General features: G+C 36.7%; 1 pseudogene; it reads left to right on the top strand.

Annotated features, from left to right (window-relative positions):
• The first annotated feature begins 494 nt into the window (after positions 1-494).
• Positions 495-1,957, top strand: Etf1-ps1 (eukaryotic translation termination factor 1, pseudogene 1; annotated as a pseudogene).
• The last annotated feature ends 6,295 nt before the right edge of the window (positions 1,958-8,252 follow it).

Here is an 8,252-nt window from a genome sequence, read left to right as displayed (position 1 = left end):
CACGTTCACTGGGGGTTCAGTCTTAGCAGGACCAAGGGCTTCCCCTTCCACTGGTGATCTTACTAGAATATTCATTGCTACCTATGAGGTCAGAGTCCAGGGTTAGTCCATGTATAGTCCTTAGGTAGTGGCTTAGTCCCTGGAAGCTCTAGTTGCTTGGCATTGTTGTTCATAAGGGGACTCGAGCTCCTTCAAGCTCTTCGAGTTCATTCTCTGATTCCTTCAACGGGGGTCCCGTTCTCAGTTCAGTGGTTTGCTGCTGGCATTCGCCTCTGTATTTGCTGTATTCTGGCTGTGTCTCTCAGGAGCGATCTACATCAGGCTCCTGTCAGCCTGCACTTCAATGCATTTTTAAAGTATAAGGTACCATCTGTATCTATAAGAGTTCAGTATTTTGACACATGCAGCTGCCTGGAGAGAGGGAGCCGATGTCCTACGTCAGAGCCGCCACCGCGGAGCCCACCGGGGAGGAGCAGCCGCTAACACAGGGACTGGGCCCTTAGGGAGGAGGAGGCGAGAAGATGGCGGACGACCCCAGTGCTGCGGATAGGAACATGGAGATCTGGAAGATTAAGAAGTTCATTAAGAGCTTGGAGGCGGCCGAGGCAATGGCACGAGCATGATATCGCTGATCATTCCTCTCAAAGACCAGATTTCATGAGTTGCAAAAATGTTAGCAGGTGAGTTTGGAACTGCATCTAACATTAAGTCACAAGTAAACCGCCTTTCAGTCCTGGGAGCCATCACATCTGTACAACAGAGAATCAAACATTATAACAAAGTACCTCCAAATGGTCTGGTTGTTTACTGTGGAACAACTGTAACAGAAGAAGGAAAGGAAAAGAAAGCCAACATTGACTTTGAACCTTTCAAACCAATTAACACATCATCGTATTTGTGCAACAACTTTCATACAGAGGCTCTTACAGCGTTACTTTCAGATGACAGCAAGTTTGGTTTTATTGTGATTGACGGCAGTGGTGCTCTTTTTGGCACGCTCCAAGGAAACACCAGAGAAGTCCTGCACAAATTCACTGTAGATCTCCCAAAGAAACACGGCAGAGGAGGTCAATCAGCCTTGCGTTTGCCCGTTTAAGAATGGAAAAGCGACATAACTATGTTCAGAAAGTAGCAGAGACTGCTGTGAAGCTGTTTATTTCTGGAGACAAAGTGAATGTGACTGGTTTGGTTTTAGCTGGATCAGCTGACTTTAAAACTGAACTAAGTCAATCTGACATGTCTGACCAGAGGTTGCAATCTAAAGTTTTAAAATTAGTTGATATATCCTATGGTGGTGAAAATGGATTCAACCAAGCTATTGAATTTTCTACTGAAGTTCTCTCCAACGTGAAGTTCATTCAAGAGAAGAAATTAATAGGGCGATACTTTGATGAAATTAGCCAGGACACAGGCAAGTACTGTGTTGGAGTTGAAGATACACTAAAGGCTTTGGAAATGGGAGCTGTAGAGATTCTAATAGTCTATGAAAATTATGGATATAATGAGATACGTTCTTCATCACTACAGTACAGAAGAGGAAAAAATTCTCTATTTAACTCCAGAACAAGGAAGGATAAATCTCACTTCACAGACAAAAAGACTGGACAGGAACATGAGCTGATAGAGACCATGCCCCTCTTGGAATGGTTTGCTAACAACTATAAAAAATTTGGAGCTACACTAGAAATTGTCACAGTTAAGTCACAAGAAGGATCACAGTTTGTGAAAGGATTTGGTGGAATTGGAGGTATCTTGCCGTACTGAGTAGATTTCCAGGGAATGGAATACCAAGGAGGAGATGACGAATTTTTTTGACCTTGATGACTACAAGGTAGTCGACGTGGGTCCGGCAAAACATGCCTCACCCTCCAGCATTCAACCCAAGGAGCATACCCTTGGTGGAATCCAAACAGATCCCTGCCTTACAATTGGAACATTTCCAGAACTTAATCGGTGAGCATCAGATACTGAAAAGAAAAGCGAAACAAAACCAGACCCAACCCTACACTTTGGTTTGTCATGGTGTCAGCACAGTAGCCTACAACTAAGTCCCTAAATGCCACTTTGGACTAACTTAAAAGAATTCCAGTTTTTACTTTTTCTTGATGGTAAAATTGGTTGCTCTTGTATTTTACAAAAAAAATATGTTTTTAACCTTCATACATAGAAGCAAAATACTTGAACTGATGTAAACCTTCAGAAGTCAGTAGAAGTGAGATCATACTGGTTTGTTTCTTCCTTTGATCAGAAAATAACTAAATTTCCGTATCCACAGTGGCCCATTTACATGGCACTCTCAGCTTAGACTGCACAAGAAGAAATATATGTGGTGAAATATTGGGAAAAAAAGAGTTCAGTATTTTGCTCAGCTACTAAAATTTGCCAATGCTTTGAAAATATTAGAGCCTATGTTTTATCTTAGCTCTCTTTCAGGAAGGGGTAGGTCAAGTCCAATATTCAGAACAAGAAATCTACTCCATGTCACAACAAACTTTGAAAACTGAGAGTTTAGTATAAATAAAAACATAGTAATGCTCAATAAGACTAAAAGTTATTCCTGCCATTTGAATATCTGTCACTTTCCAAGATCATTTTGAAATATACTTGGCATTTTAACAGCCTTAACATGTAAGATGTTTAAGAAGTTTCTGGGCCATCATGGTTCTTTTCTCATGAATAGATTTTTACCATTACCATAAGAGTACATTTTCTATGAAGACATGCTAGTTTGAAAGCTGTTCCAGAACCAAGAGTGTCATTCCTTCTTGCTCCTCATCTTTTTGCTATAACTCTCAGGAGCAAAGGCTTATAACAAATGCTGGTCACTTGATCTTGGATGCACTAGCTTAAGAGCTTAAGATTAATAAGCTTCTGTTTTGCAAACTTTACCGATTATATGATATGATAGCAAAAAAAATGGGTGAAAAAGTCTAGCTCTTAGCAGACCAAAAAAATGAGACCAGGATTTAAGGTTGTATTCAGGAATTAAGAAGAGAAGGCACAAATAAGCAGCATTAGAATGCCAGGCAGTTTAGTATTAGCAGCATGCAGTGAAAAATCAATGAAAGGAAGAGTGCCCTGTTTAAAAGGTAGTGTTGTGATAACAGTCTAAGCTATATTAAAGGGGTAGCTAAAATAAATTATACATGCAATATGTGAAGCCCATAGTTTATGAAAGCATTGAAAAATATGATGGTCGATTTTTAATTTTGGAGTAAAGAAGATTTTTGTAAGACACAAACATGAAATACTACATATCTTAGTTCTATTTCTTGTTGGTATAAAATACCCCAACAAAAGCAACACTAACCAAGAAAGTGCTTGTTTTCCTTTAAATTGTAATTCATAGTCTATCAGTGAGTGGAGTGTAACTGAAGGAAAAAACTTGAAGCAACTAGTCACACTCCCAGTTAAAATGGAGAGAAAAATACATGCATGTATGCTTATTAGTACACAACTTGTTTTCCATGTTTATATGATCCAGACTCAAACCCAAGAAACAGTACTACCCTCAACAGGTAGGTCTTCCAATTTCAGTTAATGAAATAAAGAAAATTCATCACAGATATGCCCACAGTCTAACCCAATCTAGAAAATTATTTATTTAGACTATCTGCCCAGGTAATTAGGTTATAAATACAATTAAAACAAACCATCAGATTCAACTTCTGGCTAATTTGGCAAACACATCTTTTTAAGCCATAAACCTCCACACCCATTCCCCAAAGTCTCATTGTTTTTCACCTTAAATACAACCCAATTTTAATGGTTCCTAATGTCTTTAAATTTCTCAACCATTTAAAGGTCCAAATTACCTGAATTGTGAGCTCCTATAAAATCAAAAGCAAAGTATATACTTAGAGCATTAGGATTACTAGCACAAAAGCCAATACCAAACTATAACTTGATGTCATTAGTATTAAGCTTGTCGTGTAATCCTCTGAGTTCCAAAGGGCTTGGTTAGCCTTGCCTTCTAGCTCTATCATCTGAAGGCCTCACAGCTTCTCTCACTCACTTAGGCCAGCTCTACTCCACACTTGAAACTCTCCTCATCAAGCGTCCCACAGTCTTCAGATTTCTAATATCTTGAGGTCATCATTGCAACTTAAAGCCTCACCTTCAAAGCTTCACATGGTGGTCTCTCAGGGACCCTGCAAGGACTAGGACCATGCCGCAAAATGCCTAGTCTGTTTCCATCTATGAGGTCCTCAAATATGTACCTTTTCCTTTAAAATTACTTCCACATGAATGTCATTGCTTAGTTTTGCTGTCAGCTCAAGAAGTAGCCTAGCTCCCCTTGATTAAAATCTTATCAGCTTTTCAGTGGCAATCCTGGGCAAAGAAATTTTTTTAAGGTTTATTTATTTTATATGTGTGAGTACACTGTTGCGGTCTTCAGACACACCAGAGGAAAGCTTTGAATTCGATTACAGATGGTGTGAGTCACCATGTGATTGCTGGGAATTGAACTCAGGACCCCTGGAAGAACAGTCAGTTCTCTTAACCTCTGGAAGCCATCTCTCCGGCACTGTGGGAGAATTTTTTTTGAGAGTATTGCTTATGAGCATTAGGAAAACCCATTAGGGTCGACATTCTCTTCCTTTAAGTGAATTGGGATCCTCAAAAACAGAGCTTGTTGTGAGGGGTAGAGCTTTGACTTGCAAACATTTCTCTCATGCTCTCCGTGTTGCACAGGAGGTTTCGCGCTAATGTTGGTCATCTCTATCAATTACCATTGCTATTTCAGCATTAGTTCAATTACAACTTTGCTTGGAAAATTCTGTGAAATAAACCAGTTCATTTTCTTCAACTTAAGGTTTCAGGTCACATGCAAAATAAAAGTAGATATCTTGGTCAAAAATCACACAAACAATCCCTATCCTAGTTCCCAACAGAGTCTTCTTTGCTTTCTGAAACATCATGAGTGAAGCTCTTATTGACTCCATGTCTCTCATAAGTCTTATGTTCCAAACTCCCACAAAAATGGTCCATTAATCTCTGCCTGTAGCATTCAATGGCTTAGAAGTCATTTGGTCAAGTTTATCACAACGGTTCTATTACCCAGAATAATTTTCTGTACTAGTTTTTATAATTGCATGATTAGCCCACTTTGCCATTCTGAGGCCATCACAGAACGTACCTTTACAAAATTATTTCCATTGTATCATTGTACAGTATATCGCTCAACCAAAATAATGTATGTGCTCTGTTGTTGAATTACATTTCTTATAAGATGCCCAAATGTATTTACAATTAAATGAATACAATTGCAAAGGGATAGTAAAAAGGCAAAGTTCACAAAATAGATGAGAAGAAAGTTCACAAAAGAAATAAAGAAGGCTAAATAGCACTTGAAATAGGTCAATCTAACTATTATTAAAGGCAGGAACACAAAAAAATAAGATACCTATTTTTAGCTATGAGATGTTTTAAGTTTTACAATACTATATTTAAAAATGCCTTGAACAATTAAGAAATTCTCATTTGCAAATAATGAAAATGTAAATTAATATAGCTACATTTCAGGAAATTATTCAGCAATGTATGCTAACATTGTGTTTATTATTTTTCTATGACATAATAGTCCTACTTCTTAATAAAATTGCTGTAGATAATTACAAATTATACAGTGTGTGATATGTTTATGGGTACTCTGCTACTACTACAAGGTTTATAATAGTAAAATATTGAAAAGCTTAAATACTCATTGGGAAGAAAATAGTTAAACTGGGATGTACTCATGCTCCAAGCCCTAAGAAAACAATAAAAACAATTTGTAAAAATAATTCCAAAATATAAGACTACCAAAATATTGAAGAATCATACATAAAAGCTTATTATTTGTATAATAATATAAATGTAAGCTTGTGTATTAACAAGTTTTTGACAAATGCATTTATACATAAGAAGTTTTTGATGGGAAATCCTTAATTATATGCATTTTTAAGTACAAGAATAGCAATTTCTGGGTAAGCAGTTATGTTTAGAGATGGTAGATGAGGAAGAGTTTAAATCATTTCTATTTTTAATTTTTTAACAAAGACAATGTATTAGTTCTTTTTGAACTTTGTACAATATATCTAGATCATACTCATCCCAACTCTTCTCAGATCTTCTACCCTCCCTAACCACTCAAATTTGTGTCCTCCCCCCCTTTTTTTAAACATTTTGTACTGCCTATATGCTTGTGGATATGTGGTCCTTCAGTAAATCGTGGGTGATGTCAGATTTAAAATAAAGGTTTAATTATAAATTAGTCAAATGAGTTAAAATACGTTAAGTTGGGAGAAAAGTCACAAGTTTATTAAGATCACTATGTTAAAGATATAGAAACAGATAAACTTGAATAGGGCCAGAGTCTAATGTCCAACCTGGTGTATAGATGCCAAGAAGTAAAAAGAAGTGAAAAAGTACATTTGGTACTCCATTGCTCTATCTTATGCAGATGAAACTGAGAAATAAAAAAGCAATACAGTGATACTTAATGACTCAGGCAAACTAGGGACTGATAGGAATTGTGATGACTTTATGTGGATAAATGTCAAAGCCTAACCAAATAGTTTTCCAAACAAAATTGCACTGTAAATATCTACTAGAACTGGGAGACATATTAAAACCAAATGGAAAGTAATTTTCATAATAAATTAATATTAATGGGGTTGTAATGTAAAAGCAAAGCATCCCACATTAATAATATCATCTATTATTATTTGACTTGAGAGTTTTCAGAAGTAGCATAATTGATATTGAAAATATTATGTTTAATTTGGTATAAGTACTTATATACTGGGTCTCGGATCAAAGGCAAAATCCCCAGAAGTCCAGTGTTTTCCCTCCCTCCTTCATTTGCTAAACAAAAACCACAACAACAAAAAGCAAAGAAAATGAAGCCCTAAAACCAAACACCTTAACCAAAGCAGCTTACAGTTGTAGTCTCTTGTGAATGGAAGGAAGTCAGGGCAAGATTTCAAGGCAGAAGCCATGGAGGAACTCGGTTTATTGCTCCCAATGGGTTTTCTCATCTTGCTTTTTTTACACCCCAGAACCACCAGGAGTTATACCACACCCAATGGTTAGGTACTCCCAATCAACCACTATCTAAGAAAATACTCCATGACCTTGCCCACAGGACAATCGGGTGGGGGTATTGTCTCAGTTGAGGTTCCCTATTTCCTAATGACTCCAGCTTATGTCAACTTGATGTAGAACTAGCCAGCACACTGAGCATGCCTAGGCATATACTCGTCCATCACCCTAATCTTTTAAGTATGTGCTCTGTGATTTTAGCTAATAATGTCTCCGAATGGAACGACTATCTTTTATTTTGGAACAATGACCTCATCCTGTATATTTTTTCTTCAAATTGCCTTTGTCAAAGCATTTTTCAAAGCAACAAGAAATAAACTAAGACAATGTTTTAAGTAAATGTATGACTTGTGCTAGGCCACTTTTGCAGCTACCCCAGTGCAAGACATGCCTGAAAGAAATTCAAGAGTCCACCAAATGATGAACACATAAAATTTGTGGTGTCACTTATGTCAATAAACACTATTCAATTATAAAAAGAATGATGATACTGGAATAGATAATGTGTATGAACGTAAAACCTGTTGAGTGGAAGAAGAAAAACACAAGGAGCTCAAGCTCTTTTATCCCAGTGACATGAGACCTAGAACTGAACATTTCAAAAACAGGTATTGTTTCTTATGGGAATGATGAAATTGTTCTATTATAGTGATGGTTGGATAACCTTTCTGAGTATACTAAAAACAATTGAATTTTAAAATTTTTGTTTCATTGATTAATATTTTTTTCAGACAGGGTCTTTCTCTGTCTTCCTGAAACATACTTTGTAGACCATGATATCCTAGAACTCCCAGAGATCCACTTGCCCCTGCCTTTCAATTAATGCTATTATAGGTGTACACCATTTTACCTGGACCAAGTGGAAGCTTTTTGATGGGTGAGTCAATCATTGTGAATTATATGTCAATGACATGGATTTTTTTCTTTTAGAAAACGGATTTGAATAGACTTTTGTGGAAGACTCATAGTGCATGATAACCAAGTCATGTTTGAGTTGGAAAAGTAATTCTGTACTATAATATGGAACATATTGTTTGAATAAAGTCACTCTGCACATATTCTGTGCTTTATACATATGTGCCTTTTTATCTGTGAGACAACTGTGTTTTCAGAATTACATTACATTCCTTGCCATTTTCATTTTTTAATTTTTCTTGTTTTATTTT

The sequence above is a fragment of the Rattus norvegicus genome, chromosome X (genome assembly GCF_036323735.1).
Source record: "Rattus norvegicus strain BN/NHsdMcwi chromosome X, GRCr8, whole genome shotgun sequence".
NCBI lineage: Eukaryota > Metazoa > Chordata > Mammalia > Rodentia > Muridae > Rattus > Rattus norvegicus.
The sequence above is the reverse complement of the archived record's forward strand: the minus strand, read 5'-3'. Positions and strand labels throughout refer to the sequence as shown.